We start from the raw sequence: 16,929 nt of genomic DNA, 5'->3' as shown, positions 1-16,929 counted from the left end.
ATCTGGAGTCGGTCATCTTTATACTTATGTCTTGTTTTCAGGAGAGGAGAAGGATATGAAGAGAATAAGAAGAAGTTTTGGAAAGAAGTGAAGAGAGTAAAAAAGGCCGGCGCAAGAATTGAAGAGACAGTGAAAGATAGAAATGGAAGGTTGTTAAAAGGAGAGGAGGCAAGGAAAAGGTGGGCGGAATATTTTGAAAGTTTGCTGAATGTTGAGGATGATAGGGAGGCAGATATAATTGCTGTTCCAGGTGTTGAGGTGCCAGTGATGGGAGATGAGAATGAGAGAGAGATTACAATAGAGGAAGTGAGGAGAGCACTAGATAAAACGAGAGTAGGAAAAGCATCTGGTATGGATGGTGTGAAAGCTGAGATGTTGAAGGAAGGGGGTGTGACTGTACTTGAATGGTTGGTGAGATTGTTTAATGTGTGTTTTGTGTTGTCAATGGTACCAGTAGATTGGGTCTGTGCATGTATTGTACCACTATATAAGGGTAAGGGAGATGTGCATGAGTGTTGTAATTCAAGAGGTATTAGTTTGTTGAGTGTAGTTGGAAAAGTGTATGGTAGAGTACTGATTAACCCTTTTACCCCCAGGCTCTTTGGAAATTTCCAACCCTTAACCCCCAAGGGGTAATTTTTTCCCCAGCACATTTTGCAGTATATGTTCTTTAAATTGCTCTAACAGCCTTAGTTTTTGTCATAGAGAGGTCAGGTTGGTCTCATTCTCTTGGAAAATGCCTGAATTTTCTAAAAAAAAAAAAAGCATTTTTTTGCAAGGACGTACCGGTACGTCCATGGGGGTAAAGGGATGAGTTTTGTGAAACGTACCAGTACGTACTTTGGGGGTAAAAGGGTTAATAGGATTAAGGATAAAACAGAGAATGCAATCTTGGAAGTACAGGGTGGTTTTAGAAGAGGTAGGGGTTGTATGAATCAGATTTTTACAGTTAGGCAGATATGCGAGAAATATTTAGCAAAAGGTAAGGAGGTGTATGTTGCGTTTATGGATCTGGAGAAAGCATATGATAGAGTTGATAGGGAAGCAATGTGGAATGTGATGAGGTTATATGGAGTTGGTGGAAGGTTGTTGCAAGCAGTGAAAAGTTTCTACAAAGGTAGTAAAGCATGTGTTAGAATAGGAAATGAAGTGAGCGATTGGTTTCCGGTGAGAGTGGAGCTGAGACAGGGATGTGTGATGTCGCCGTGGTTGTTTAACTTGTATGTTGATGGAGTGGTGAGAGAGGTGAATGCTAGAGTGCTTGGACGAGGATTAAAACTGGTAGACGAGAATGATCATGAATGGGAGGTAAATCAGTTGTTGTTTGCGGATGATACTGTACTGGTAGCAGACACAGAAGAGAAGCTTGACCGACTAGTGACAGAATTTGGAAGGGTGTGTGAGAGAAGGAAGTTGAGAGTTAATGTGGGTAAGAGTAAGGTTATGAGATGTACGAGAAGGGAAGGTGGTGCAAGGTTGAATGTCATGTTGAATGGAGAGTTACTTGAGGAGGTGGATCAGTTTAAGTACTTGGGGTCTGTTGTTGCAGCAAATGGTGGAGTGGAAGCAGATGTACGTCAGAGAGTGAATGAAGGTTGCAAAGTGTTGGGGGCAGTTAAGGGAGTAGTAAAAAATAGAGGGTTGGGCATGAATGTAAAGAGAGTTCTATATGAGAAAGTGATTGTACCAACTGTGATGTATGGATCGGAGTTGTGGGGAATGAAAGTGATGGAGAGACAGAAATTGAATGTGTTTGAGATGAAGTGTCTGAGGAGTATGGCTGGTGTATCTCGATTAGATAGGGTTAGGAACGAAGTGGTGAGGGAGAGAACGGGTGTAAGAAATGAGTTAGCGGCTAGAGTGGATATGAATGTGTTGAGGTGGTTTGGCCATGTTGAGAGAATGGAAAATGGCTGTCTGCTAAAGAAGGTGATGAATGCAAGAGTTGATGGGAGAAGTACAAGAGGAAGGCCAAGGTTTGGGTGGATGGATGGTGTGAAGAAAGCTCTGGGTGATAGGAGGATAGATGTGAGAGAGGCAAGAGAGCGTGCTAGAAATAGGAATGAATGGCGAGCGATTGTGACGCAGTTCCGGTAGGCCCTGCTGCTTCCTCCGGTGCCTTAGATGACCGCGGAGGTAGCAGCAGTAGGGGATTCAGCAGTATGAAGCTTCATCTGTGGTGGAAATGTGGGAGGTTGGGCTGTGGCACCCTAGCAGTACCAGCTGAACTCGGCTGGGTCCCTGGTTAGGCTGGAGGAACGTAGAGAGTAGAGGTCCCCTTTTTTGTTTTGTTTCTTGTTGATGTCGGCTACCCCCCAAAATTGGGGGAAGTGCCTTTGGTATATGTATGTAATTGAGTTAAGTTGCTATATTTTTCTAAAATAATCTCAATGATAGGTGTTTATCAAAAAAGTACTGCATAAGACTGGCCTCTATAGCTTATATTGAAGGGAAGATGTTTAGATGAAGTGTGATTACTAGAGCTTTGTGAGTAGATAGTTACCATGTAAATTTACATGCAATTATTATGGTAAACATTAAAATGCACTGTAAATTAAATTTTACACGGACTCTTCCCGTTCATTAACTGATATTATATTTCTATATAAAAAGTAAAGGTCAGAAAATGATATTCCTAGGTTTGTCTATAAACAGTAATCATGGTACCTATTTGTAAGTATGAGTTCTAGTTCAATTTTACTGATAAGACTGTGCTAAGCTTGTAATTCTAAAGTAAGTAAATCAAAACATCCTCAAGGAATAGAATGTTCATAAAGGGGGTCTTAGAATAGAATCACCCTTAATGGTGCAAATTCTTTATTTTTGTTAAATCTCTTTTATAGATATATTCAGGGGTTCCCTTGTTGAATATTGAGAAGATTTGTTCACAAGCATGGCTAGGATATAACTTACAGAATTACTTGATAATCTCTGAAAATTAGTTGAAAGTGGAATTTTTTTTTTTTGGAGAGTGTGTCAATGGCATCCACCCTGCTTAAATGAGTGATTGATTCTAGCAGACTTAGGGGAGATTCTTCTTCAATACTGAGTCAATCTTTCGGGTTTTTCCTCGGTTGGGGATTAGCAAAAACCGCTAGAATTCATCCCCACAACTTTCATGAAAACTGGCATATCTAGAAAGGTAAATGACTTCAAAAGAGGCAAAGTCGTTTTATCCAATCAGGAAAAAGACCCGGGGTAGCGGCAGGTTCCTTCCTCAAACAAGACTTCTTACGGGTGCAGTGACGTCTGCACTTGTTGGTGTTACTGATTTTCTGGGAACGTCTGGTTCCGTGTGAATGTTGTAACTTTAGTCCCCTCTAGTGGCAACTGAAAACCTTTCCGTATTAGTACGGATTCTCCAGTCTTGAGTCCTGTAGGATCAGAGCAAATGAGAGGCCTGAGTTGGGAGGTAGAGATTACCATCCTTAGCTTGAACTGCTTCCAGTCTATCCCTCTGAATACTCGGAGCCCAGAATTGGACTCCATGTTCTAGATGGGGTCTTAATAGTGATGTGTACAGCTGTAGTACAGTGTCTTTGTTTCTGTATTTGAATTGTGTCTTTATGTAACCCATTAGTTTTTGTGCTTTCTTTTCAGCTTTTATGCTCTGTTTGATGAACTTCAAATCCTTGTTGATAATATTACCTGGCTCAGTAGCGGCCATGATAAACTACTGTACTGCCTTGAGGTTAGTCTTTAGAATGAACAAGGTTTTCATTTACTCCTCGACAGAATTGTGTCCCTTCATACAACTTGTCGAGCTTACTTGTTCTCAATCAGAAGTTAAACCACCTCCTCGGGGCATAGTTTCTGTACCATGCTTTCGGAAAGGATCACTTTCTTAACACTTGTCAGTCAGATCATGGCTTGACTCTTAAGTCTGTTCTTCTTTCTCGTTTGGGTCTCTATTAGGAAAGTCTGCAAGGGACATGGTCTCTTCCTCGACATAGCCCAGCCAAGTTAATGGGGGACAAATTACACTCAAGTGTGTCTTTGAGTGTGCAGCCAAGACTCAGAATCCTGGTGCCGACTGTAATTTTCGGTCTCTCCGAAGGTGGAGTCTCCTTCGTGTAACCGCTGACCTCCCTTGTCAATGATACGAGAGCATTGAGGCATGATTTCAGAGAAAGCTCAGGCAGGGTCAAGAGGAGAATCTCTAAAAGATGTTCTCAACAAGGATTCCACAATTCATAGGCTGTGCTTGGCACCGTGGCTCTCCTCGTCAGGAACGAATACGCAGAGCTCCCTTTGTTAGGGACTAAGCACTGCCCTAACATTCAAATGAAACTTCACTGTTGCGCAGGTCATTCTGGCATCACCAGAGTACCTTTGCAACATATTACCTGCAAACCATAACTCGCAGGAACCTGGATATCTCCATAGATGCTGTGGTGGCAACACAAAAAGGGGTGTAAGTTGCCTCAGCTCCCTTACAGAACAAGTTGCAGTCAGTCGTTACCTAGCGTTAGTCTGGGATGAATGGTCTTTTCTTCCTTCATCTTCCCCTCTTTTGGGGTACAACCCCGAGCTCTTTACTCATACTTGGCCCGCCATCACCTGTCCCCCTAGAAAGTCGTGCTAGCAATCAAAAGTGGATCATTATACTGGATGAGTGTGTGTGAGCGGGGTGACTGGTCTAACCCCGCCAACTAGCAGCGTGTTGTTTACCTCTTAGTTTATAGTTAGTTTCCAGCTATGCCGGAACAATATATCCATTGTAGAGAGTTTAGGTTTATATGGTTATGAAAAATAGAAATTACTTCCAAATTTGCATATTTATATAAAATCTAAATTATTCATTTATATCACATTTTAAAGCATTTCTATTTATAAACTAAATCAATTAAATGCATATGCGCTAGTTATGAAAAGCGAAAAGATTTTTTTTGCTCTAATCTTAACTAATAGCACTTTTTATGTGATCTTTTATGTTTCAGTTTGCCTATCAAGGCTTCTAATTTGTCCTAAATTGTAAGAGTAGTAATTCATTATATATTTTTTCAGGATATAATTGGTCATTTGCTTGAAATTGACCTGACAAACGGCAGATGTAATGGGGACGTCCATTAATCACAAGACTACAGGCTGCATTATTGCAAGAGCCCGTGCTTGGCCGTTAGGGCCGGGCAATCAACAGCAAAATAATCACAAGAAAACTTTTGTAATACTGTTCAAATGGAAATTAGAATTTGATTTCATGAAAAAAAATATACATACCATGGATTTAGGTGTGGGGAAAATTAGTAATTTTGAAAATCAATCACAAGAAAACTTTGTTCTACTGTTCAAATGGAAATTAGAATCTGTGATTTCATGAACAAAAAATATACATAGGCTACCATGGATTTAGGTGTGGGGAAAATTAGTAATTTTCAAAATTATTATGTAGATCTATATATAGTGAGGCTCTAAATACCTTGATATTGCCTAATCTGTTAAAGTTAGCAGTTAGAATTCAACTGCTAAACTAATATTTTTTTTCTATAAATCCTAAAATCTGTTGCTGTCTTTGCCATTATACAGATTGAGTCTTAACAATCGTGAATGCTGCTGTCAGTTTTTATATGAACTTTTTTCATCAGCGTAAAATTAAGTTATAATTTATTTGCACCTTAAAATATTACTGAATCACAACTTCAATAGATCAACCTCTCAGTCTCTTGCTATCTTGTGTCATATTAAATTTACTTGAAGCCTCACATCTTCAATCACTTTGATCAACATTTCAGTCTTGTGTCATACTAGATTTATTAGAAGCCTCAGTATTAAATTTCACTCTGTCACCAATTGAAAATTTTACTTATTTTTTTTTTTTCGTATTTATACTAGATATAAGAGTGTTGTTATCTCTTTTATCAGGACTATAGAAAAATTTTATATGATTTTCCGTTGTGTCTCACTTCATATCAAATTTGATTTGACCACAATGCTTGTACGTTTGCCCTTCTTCTTAGCACATTTGAGATTACGTTTTTATGCTACTTGAATTTGTACTTCCAGATAATTTCTAATTAGCTTTTGCAGTGATACAAATACTTGATCATAGTACTATTATCAATCAGAAAAGATATTTAGCTAAAACTGTTGGTACTAATGTTAAATGGCTAGTGTTTTACAAACAATAATTTTAGCATCTATGGGTCTTCAACCTGATTATATGGTATAATGTGTGTTTTTAAAAAGATATATCAAGTCCAGATATTTAATCTTAAATTCACTTAATATACTATTGTGTCTTGAAGTTCAACTCGATCAGGTGAAGTCCCCCTGGGGGAAGGACCTTTTATACAGTGATTTCTATTGTTTATGTTTTTATACAGTGATTTCTATTGTTTATGTTTTTCTACAGTGATTTCTATTGTTCATTGTTTTCATACAGTGATTTATATTGTTCATTGTTTTTAAACAGTGATTTCTATTCATTGTTTCTATATAGTGGTTTCTATTCATTGTTTTATACAGTGATTTCTATTGTTCATTGTTTTTATACAGTGATTTCTATTCATTTTCATTTTATACAGTGATTTCTGTTATTCATTGCTTTTATACAGTAATTTCTATTCATTGTTTTGTACAGTGATTTCTATTGTTCATTGTTTTTATACAGTGATTTCTATTCATTTTCGTTTTATACAGTGATTTCTATTATTCATTGTTTTTTTAATATAAAACTTACCCGCTGGTTATATAAGAATGGCTAATGTCCCTGACGCCTCGGTAGGAAATTCAAAATCTCGCGCGGCTATCGCAGATATGCCAGGTGTACACTAGTGCCCTCACGGTACAACAGGTAGAACTATACCCAACCTCTTCAGATTTTCCCTGCTGCTATGGCAGTCGGATCTATTGTATATTCTCTCTCGCTTTTTACTCTGTTTGGACGTTATTTGGTGATGTATTAATGTTTTTTGAGTTTAGGCTGTCGGTTTTTTGTTTTATTTGAACTGTGATCACGTATTTATAACTTAAAAGGTAAGATTAAAAGGTTTTTCGACCTATTTTAAACCTCATGAAAGCATAGGACGCATAGGACGAAAGGTACACATCTCGTCCATTGATGACGTCACAGCCTTATGTCGTAGGCTATAAGTGCGACTTGCTTTTTACAAAGAATTATAAGTGGATACTTTCTTTTGAAAAATTAAGTTATAAATTTAATTAAAGGATTATTAATCTAAGAAAATTTTATACTTTTAATAGTCTTCTTGAGGTAATCTTCAGTCTGTTTGCAAAGATTAACTAGCATTCAGTTGTTACGCAGTTATCAGTAGTTACAATATTACAATATTTCATAGAGATTTTATGAATAGTACATTCTTCTTACTTCTCAAGTTTTTCAGTTGTACTATGTAAAAGGAATATTTTATTTTGAAATTAATTGATCCTGTCAGTATTTTTCCTTAGTGATTGAAGGAAGTTAAATTTAACTTAATGTTTATACGAATCGATGTACTGTACCGCACGATTCTATTTATCGTTGTTTCCTTAGTGGAATACTAGATTGTTCGTATATTAATTGTAAATGTTCCAATGAATACGAGTGATGATTCATCTCTTATTGGAATTCCTTAATTTTCAATATTAATCTTACCCGATGATCATGTAGCTGCAACTCTGTTGCTCGACAGAAAAAACCTACGGTCGGGATACGCCAGCGATCGCTATACAGGTGGGGGTGTACAACAACAGCGCCATCTGTCGAGTAGGTACTCAGGTACTTCTTGTCAACAAGAACCAATTTTTCCTCTGTCGTGCCAATGGCAGGACCTACTAAATACGCCGTCCCTACTGGATTTGTTTTCACAACGATTTGGTGAAGTACACTATTCCAGTTTTGAGCTTTCGCTATGCAGGGGTTTTATCTTCATTTCAAAACTTGAATTCGTTTTCGATAGATTTAATTATGGTGACGAAGAGAGTATGGACTCTCTTTCACTTTTAAATGGCCGACCCTTCCCTTAGACGGAAGTGTGTTTAGGTTTTTGGTAATTTTGCTTAATAAGTTATAGATCTATTTATTTTATATCTCTCCGCCTTGATAGGCCTCTTCGATTAACTTTCCATTTATTATAAACTTATAAAAAAGTAATTTTTATGTTTGTTTATATGCGACCTTTCCTATAGTAGGCGGTCCATACTTGGAACCGAAGTTAATTAACATTGAGCCCGTCATATCGTATTTAACCTTTTAAGAATTTAATACTTTTTAATTTTAATGTTTTATGAAAGAATTTCTTTGATAGTCTCGTACTGTTTTCAAAGATGAACTAACGTTTAGTTTTTTAGTCTCCGCAGTTGTTGACGTTCAGAACGTTCAACATGCGCTCTATCGTTACGATAGAGAGAGAGTGTTTCACGGTTTCACGTTGCAGTAAGAGTAAACCGATTCTAGCGTTTCGTTCATTCTTTCTTAGCTTAAATGGTTTAATTCTAAATAAAGGAACTTTTTATTGGGAAACCTTTCAGTTCCTTTTAGCAAATAACATGTTTTAACGATATATAATTGGGCTCTTCTCTCAGGCGCTAAGTCAAGAGAGAAGAGAGAGAGAGATAGAGACGGAGGGAGAGAGAGGAGAATAAACGTTTCGTTCAAGCGGGTAACGTTGTTCTCGTTTTTTACTCTTCTCCCTAGTCGCTGTAGAGGAAGAAGGTAAAACGTTTCTAGAGTTTTATTCTTGTTCCCAGGCTTTAGGCGGTGAGAGATTGTAAACGTAGTTTATTTGATCTAGTGTTTAGTCTCTTTTCCAGCCACTGAATTCGTTTTTTACTCTTCTCCCTAGTCGCTGTAGGGGAAGAAGGTAAAACGTTTCTAGAGTTTTATTCTTGTTCCCAGGCTTTATGCGGTGAGAGATTGTAAACGTAGTTTATTTGATCTAGTGTTTAGTCTCTTTTCCAGCCACTGAGTTCTTTATCTTTATTTATGTTTTTCTGTTGCATTGTAAAACTGTTTTCGCAATTACTACCTTTTAATGAAGGATAGGATTGCGTGTTTCAGGTAGAAATCAGTTAAAGTTTCGATTTCAGTAAAAGTTTCGATTTCAGTGAAATAAGTGCAAACAGAAAATCAAAAGTGATAAAGTGATATGCGCAAAGTGTTACAGTGTTGCGTCCAAGGGTTCGTCTGTTCGTGCCAGTTGTTCACCTAGTCCGATACCTCTTACAAGCTCCCAAGCCCAGGGGAGAAGTAATGTCGTACGACTTATGGGTTCCACAGGCCTTGATCGACGAACAGACGTTTTTCCATCCGTGGTTTCGGGCGTATCTACACACGTTGCCGACGTGAGATCGCCCCACCCACACAAAGACGAGAGAGCCCATTTATTCCTCGTCTGCGGAAGAGGTTTCTCGTAGAAACCATGGACCAAATCTTGCAGCTTTTAAGTGCAAGTCGGTCCCTTCCGCGCAAGTCCAACGGCCTAGGTGTAGCCACTGTGTCAGTTCGGACTCGCTGCAGTCATCCGACGACTGCACACCTCCCAAGAGAGGCAAGGTGGTACCGCAACAGGCAGTAACTCCGTCTGTTGCCGTACCAGCTGTTTTAGACCCTCAGTCACAACGGACAGTAGCTCCGTTTGTTGCCGTTTTTTTTTTTTTGTAGACCCTAAGTGGTCTTTACTGCAGTCTATGCAGACTCAGTTAGCTGCGGTTATGCAGGAGTTTCGTGCGGAGAAGGTTTACACTGCTCTCGTTAGCCTACAACCTACCACGGTTGTGCGCCCAGCTCACGCTGAGGCTGCCTGCTCCCACACTCCGGCTGCGGAGAGCTCCACCTCCGATGCGCAATCGACCCTGCCAGACGCATGTTAACGTTAGCCGACATGCGGCTCCCTCCGTTAACATGCGTGAGCTACCGCATCAGCAGTGGGAAGGTGGAGTCAAGCTGCCGTGTTTTGACGCGATGCGTTAGTTTCCGCAACCCACGGCAGTCCCCACCACGCACCACCACTCCGCTTTGGTTGTTGCCTGCTCCCACACTCCGACTGCGGAGAAGGTTGACGATGCACCCGTTTGCCTACAACCTGCCACGGTTGTGCGCCCAGCATGGCTGCCTGCTCCCACACTCTTGTTGTGAGAGCTCCTCCACCCATGCGCAGTCTACCCTGCCAGACGCATGCTTACTCCCACAGACACACGGAGCACTCCGTTGCCGTGCGTGAGCTACCACAAGCTGCCGTGTTTTGACACGGTGTGTCAGCCTCCGCAACACACTGTGGTTACCGCCACTCGCCCGCAGCAGACTAGTCAGTCAGGAGTTGAGGCTTCCCCACACAGCTTTGGTTGTTGCCAGCTCACAGACTGTCAAGCAATTACATGACGTTGCCTTCTGGTCTGCTACTAATGCACCAGTGCTGTATGTCCTCACGCACCTGTTGTGGTTGACAGTTCAGTTTTTGACAGTTCACAGACTGTCAAGCAGTTACATAACGTTGCCTTCTGGTCTGCTGCTTAGGCACCAGTGAGACCCTCACTGTGATACCCTAGCTTTTCTCGGACATGGTTCCTGTAGATGAGAAAGTGCTGTTCTCCCTCCTTCTGATATTCCTTTGAGGACTCTGTCATTTGGAGAGGAGCCTTAAGCTGCTTAGCCTCCTATGGACTTTAATTAAAGCATATCAAGGCTTCCAGGGATGGTAAATGGTTCCGCTTCGGTCGCTAACCCCGTCTGTTGCCACACCTGCTCCCATAGACCCTAATGGGCTTTGTTGCAAGACATGCAGTCCAAGCTTGTGTCCTTGATAGAGGATTTTTTACGGAGAAGAACCTCCTAGCCAACAACCTTCCTACCGGTTGGTTGTACGCCCTGTTGACGCTGAGGTATCCTACTCCCGTCCGCCAGTTGAGGTGGTTCCTCCACCGGTGCGACCCAGTGTGGGTTGCCAGTCGCACGTTGACGTTAAGCGACTCGGAGGTGGTTGTGGACGTTCAGTGTGTCACTAGGAAGACGTTCAACAACCAGCAGAGGTGACTTGTTGTGACGCAGTGCGGCAACCTCAGCAACCCGGTAGGGGGTTGACTGCACAACCCAGACAGTCTAGACAGTTTCGGGTTGACACTGTTCTTCCTCGCGTCCCCATGGTTGACAGTTCACAGACTGTGCAGCAGTACCATGATCTTGTGTCCGGCTCCGTCACGCATCCACCAGGGCGACCGGATTCAGCGAGTCAGACGTTGCCCACTCCGTTGCCGTTTCTTCATCAGTTTCGGATGAGGAACCCTCTGATGAGGACATTGCTGAACAAGACGATCAACCCCCAGCCCTGTTATCCATCCAGAAGATGCTGAAGAAGGAACACTGCCCTGTCAGGCTGTGGATGAGTCTGGTTAGGACACTGTCATCCGTGGTTCAATTTGTGTCACTTGGAAGACTACACCTCCGTCCTCCTCTGTATCATCTAGCTTTTCACTGGAAAAGGACAAGACGCTAGAAGCGGTCTCGATCCCGGTTTCCGGAAAGATAAAGTCTGGTCTGACTTGGTGAAAGGACTTTATCAACCTTTGAAAGGGTCTTCCCCTGACTGTTCAGACTCCCAACCACGTTCTCTTCTCGGACGCATCGGACGTAGGCTGGGGTGCGACATTAGGCGGTAGGGAATGCTCGGGATTATGGAACTCGAGTCAAAGGACAATGCATTTCAACTGCAAGAAGCTACTGGCAGTACGTCTGACCTGGGAAAGCTTCAGGTCTCTCCTTCAAGGCAAAGTGGTGGAGGTGAACACGGACAACACCCTGCTTTGACGTACATCTCCAAGCAAGGAGGGACCTACTCTGTGATATGGTACGAGTTCGCAAGAGACCTCCTCTCCTGTTCAACAGGTCTAGACTTTTCACTAGTAACGAGGTTCATCCAAGGCAACTTGAATGTCATAGCAGATTGTCTCAGTAGGAAGGGACTAATAATTCCAACATATTGGACCCTCCACAAGGATGTATGCAAGAGACTTTGGGCCACCTGGGGCCAGCCAACCATAGATCTCTTCGCAACCTCGATGACCAAGAGGCTCCCAATACTTTGCTCACCTATCCCGGTCCCAGCAGTAGTTCATATAGATGCCTTTCTTCTAGATTGGTCACATCTAGATCTATATGCATTCCCTCCGTTCTAGATTGTCAACAAGGTACTGCAGAAGTTCGCCTCTCAAGAAGTGACAAAGTTGACGCTAGTTGCTTCCCTCTGGCCCGCGAGAGAATAACTCACCGAGGTACTTCGATGGCTAGTAGACCTTCCCAGAACACTTCCCCTAAGGGTGGACCTGCTACGTCTGCCACGCGTAAAGAAGGTACTCCAAGGCCTCCACGCTCTTCGTCTGACTGCCTTCAGACTATCGAAAGACTCTCGAGAACTAGAGGTTTTTCTAAGGAGGCAACCAGAGCGATTGCTAGAGCAAGGAGAACATCCACCCTTAGAGTCTACCAATCGAAGTGGGAAATCTTCCGAAACTGGTGCAAGTCAGTATCCGTATCCTCGACCAGTATCTCTGTAACTCAAATAGCTGACTTTCTCTTATATCTGAGGAAAGAACGATCTCTTTCAGCTCCCACTATCAAGGGTTACAGAAGCATGTTGGCATCAGTCTTCCGTCACAGAGGCTTAGATCTTTCCAGCAATAAAGATCTACAGGACCTCCTTAAGTCTTTTGAGACCACGAAGGAGCGTCGTTTGGTTACACCTGGTTGGAATTTAGACGTGGTTCTAAGATTCCTTATGTCAGACAGGTTCGAACCACTTCAATCAGCCTCCCTGAAAGATCTCACCTTTAAGACTTTTCCTGATATGCTTAACCACAGCTAAAAGAGTCAGTGAGATTCATGCCTTCAGCAGGAACATCGGATTCTCATCCGAAACGGCTACATGTTCTACAACTTGGTTTTCTAGCCAAACACGAGCTGCCTTCTCGGCCTTGACCAATATCGTTCGATATTCCAAACTTATCGTATGGTTGGAAATGAACTAGAAAGAGTATTATGTCCTGTAAGAGCTCTTAAGTTCTATTTTAAAAACCTTTAAGAGGCCCGTCTGAAGCTTTATGGTGTTCAGTTAAGAATCCATCTTTGCCTATGTCAGAGAATTCTTTACCCTATTTTATCAGACTGTTAATACGAGAAGCTCATTCCCTTCTGAATGAGGAAGACCAAGCTTGGCTGAAGGTAAGGACACACGAAGTTAGAGCTGTCACAACTTCCGTGGCCTTTGAACAAAATAGATCTCTGCAAAGTATATTCGACGCAACCTATTGGAAAAGCAAATCAGTGTTCGCGTCTTTTATATTAAGAATGTCCAGTCTCTTTACGAGAACTGCTACACTCTGGGACCATTCGTAGCAACGAGTGCAGTAGTGGTGGGGGCTCCACCACTACAATTCCCTAATTCCAGAACCTTTTTAATCTTTCTCTTGAAATATTTTTGGGTTGTCCGGAAGGCTAAGAAGCCTTTCGCATCCTACTTGATTTGGCGGGTGGTCAAAATCATTTCTTGAGAAGCGCCTAGATTAGAGGTTTTGATGAGGACCTTTAGTATGGGTTGCAACCCTTCATACTTCAGCTCCTAGGAGTCGCTCAGCATCCTATGAGGATCGCGAGGCTCAGTAAGGAAGACGTACTTAAAAAGGCAGAGTAATTGTTCAAGTCGTCTTCCTTACCAGGTACTTATTTATTTTGTTTGTTATTTTTGAATAACTGCTAAAATGAAATACGGGATACTTAGCTGCTTATGTTAACATGTATGCTGGTCTCCACCCACCCCCCTGGGAGTGAATCAGCTACATGATCATCGGGTAAGATTAATATTGAAAAATGTTATTTTCCTTAGTAAAATAAATTTTTTAATATACTTACCTGATGATCATGAATTTAAGGACCCTCCCTTCCTCCCCATAGAGACCCAGTGGACCGAGGAGAAAATTGGTTCTTGTTGACAAGAAGTACCTGAGTATCTACTCGACAGATGGCGCTGTTGTTGTACACCCCCACCTGTATAGCGATCGCTGGGGTATCCCGACCGTAGGTTTTTTCTGTCGAGCAACAGAGTTGCAGCTACATGATCATCGGGTAAGTATATTCAAAAATTTATTTTACTAAGGGAAATAACATTTTAAAGGTTTTATTTTATTTTATGAATATACCTATTAAGGTAATATTTAATATTTAATTTTTCACTGCATTTATATTGGATTCAGTGAATTTTCATTCCCATTTGAACGATGGAGAGAATTGTATGTCTCTTAAAGAGTTCATTTCGTTTGAGAGAACGTATATTTTGGTTTTCAAATGATTATGAAACATTCTTTTAACAAAAAATAGAATACAATTTTTAGTGTTAAATTACGAAGGGAATTTTATTCAGTATTGAGTGCTTCTGTTTGGACTTGTTATCCTAGTCTTAGACCTCTGTCAAGCTCCCAGGAGGGGAGAAGTTAAGTCGAACAACGAAAGGAATCGAGAGGGTAGCCGGGCGCTACAGTCTTTTAAGACCAAACAGAAGTACTCTTGAGCTTTTTCTGTCATCCACTGATCGCTTATCGTTATAGATAAAGCGAGGATTAGTGTTATCAAATATTATATGCGCTTTTCAGGCACTAAACTGAAAACAAAATTAAATTTGTTCTGCATATTTCCGTTTCAAACAATAGCTCTCGTCGATGAGGCAGTCGTATTGACCGGCTGTTGGCAGTGAGGCTGGGCGTTAGTCTTCGGTTATAGACCCGTTGTCGCACAGGCGGCCTGTTGTCTCTGAGACTAACGTGATATCACATAGGCGGTCTTCCAGTTTCACTGTTCAGCTGCGGGTCGAGGTAGATATGTCTCTGTAGAGCTCTGTTTCACAGCAGCTATTAAAAGAGAATCCAGCCGATCGTCAGTCAAAGCGTGATGACGCGGAGCGAGATGCGAAGCGGCAGGATCGGAGCAGGCGCCAGGCGCAAGCGGATTCTGAGCAGAAGCGTGACGAGGCTCAGAAGCTAATAAATGAAGGCGCTGAGCGTCGGCGACAACTCCAGACAGGCGCCAAGCGCCAGCGTGGCGACCCACGCCAGTCGAGTCATGAATGGGCAGAACGCCAGCGCGACCAGCGAGCGGTAGCGCAAGAATCGCGTAAGCGCGACGCGGCGGAGCACCAGCGCCAGCTAGATTCATCCTATTTTAAAATCAATCGTGACAGCAAATGCAAGGCGAGTGGCTGTCAATTGGATGTGGATATGGATCAACGCAAGCGTGCCCATATCGCCACTGATGTGCCTGTACAGCTCCAATCTCTAATTTGTTAGAAGAAGATCTTGATGAGGTTCTCTCTCACGAGGAACAATTGGAGGATATCTCGGAGGGAGAGGAGGAGAAGCCAGCTCCATATTAGGTGGACTTCAAAAAACCTAAGGCTTGTCTTCTCGAAATCATTTCCAGACTATTTTTACACCAGTTGCTCCGCTATCTCCCCCCCCCCCTGAGTTTGCCTTAAGGCAAGGAAGCTAAGACTTCCTTTTATACATAAATGGTACTTTCCCGCTCTTCTAAGAGAGCATTGAAATTAATGGGAGCATGGATGGATTCAAGAAAAGCTCTGGGCAAGGCATGCTTCACTTTCCCACCAGCCAAGTTAACTTCCAAGTCGAACATTTGGTATGAGACGGGGGAGGTCTTGGGTTTGGGAATTCCGGCGTCTGCGCAGGGAGACTTCTCAAACCTGGTAGACTCTTCTCGTCGCCTGTCCATGAGAAACGCTAGAGAGTGGTGGTCAATATCGGAGTTTGACCATCCCTTGAAAGGATTGTTCAGAGCATTTGAAGTATTTAATTTACTTGACTGGTCACTGGGAGCCTTAAGCAGAAGAGTAACCGAGATGAAGGACACAGACACAAGTAGTCTTATCCAACATGTCTTGTATGGACAGGGCAGTCAGGGATGGTTCTAACGAGCTGGCTGCTTTCTTTACTGCAGGGGTTATAAAGAAAAAGAGCTAATTTATGTTCCTTCCTCTCTGGGGGGGGGTCATTCCATGTCAGAGATCGGAGTTGCCTTTTGCACCCATGTCTTCAGCTCTTTGTCCGCAGGATTTAGTTAATGAAGTGGCTGCAAATTTGACTCGGAAGGCTTCTCAGGATTTGGTTACCAAAACAACCAGTAAGGTTTTGCCTACGTCCTTCTCTTCTCATAGAACTAAGGAAGGGACATCATATTCTCATTCTGCTTAGCCCTGTCGAGGTAAACCTACAGGGAGAAGTACTTTCAAAGCAGAGGCAAGGAGCAAAGGAAAGAGGAGTCGAGCCCAGTCGAGGCAGGGTCTGACTGCTCGCCCCTTCAAGCAGCGGTGAGTGCCAGGCTAAACAGCTTTTGGCAGGCCTGGGAAAAGAAGGGAGCGGACCCTTGGTCCGTACGTCTTCTATTTTATCAGAGCACAGCTTTAATCGGATGAAGTTCGACATTTTTCCTGTCTACTAGACTATGAAGTTAATTGTCACGTAGGAACACGAACAGATCTTACCCTCACAGCACGTGTGTTGCGATTATTAAATGAGAAGCAGTCGAGTGTGTTTTTTCTTCCACGAGAGGAGGGGAAGTCAGAAGAATCACACATAATCCTGGCTCTTCCTCTGGAACCTGAAGCACAGTCAGGGAAGAATGAGTTTGTCCTCTTAGAATGACGCAAATCCTAGACTTGGTCGTCAACAATCAATACATCCGAGACATTTCAGGAGTCGTATGTTTTCTAGTAACTTAAACCTCAGTTACTGATGTTCGCCGGAAGTTTTTTCTGTTGGAAAAGGCGACGTGTCAGCGCCAATATCGAGTAAGACACATAATTCTTTGAGAGAAGAGGTGCTCAGTCTGCTTCTGTTTACACTTCTTCTCCGCCCCCAGTTTAAGAAAATGTTTAGTACTTTCTTCTGGGGTCGAGCGACTACTGTTAACGGTTTCTCATAGCATGGGATACGTTC

General features: G+C 42.3%; 1 long non-coding RNA gene across 1 annotated transcript in view; it reads left to right on the top strand.

Moving 5' to 3' along the window:
- LOC137614752 (uncharacterized) overlaps window positions 1-5,940 on the top strand; it is a 35,776-nt gene extending 29,836 nt beyond the window's left edge. Inside the window, exon 3 of the long non-coding RNA XR_011039148.1 lies at window positions 5,008-5,940. This is a non-coding gene — a long non-coding RNA (uncharacterized lncRNA). The remainder of the gene's footprint in view (window positions 1-5,007) is intronic.
- The last annotated feature ends 10,989 nt before the right edge of the window (window positions 5,941-16,929 follow it).

This window comes from Palaemon carinicauda, chromosome 21 (assembly GCF_036898095.1).
Source record: "Palaemon carinicauda isolate YSFRI2023 chromosome 21, ASM3689809v2, whole genome shotgun sequence".
Lineage (NCBI taxonomy): Eukaryota > Metazoa > Arthropoda > Malacostraca > Decapoda > Palaemonidae > Palaemon > Palaemon carinicauda.
Note: the sequence above shows the minus strand (reverse complement) of the source record. Positions and strands in the feature narration are given on the sequence as shown.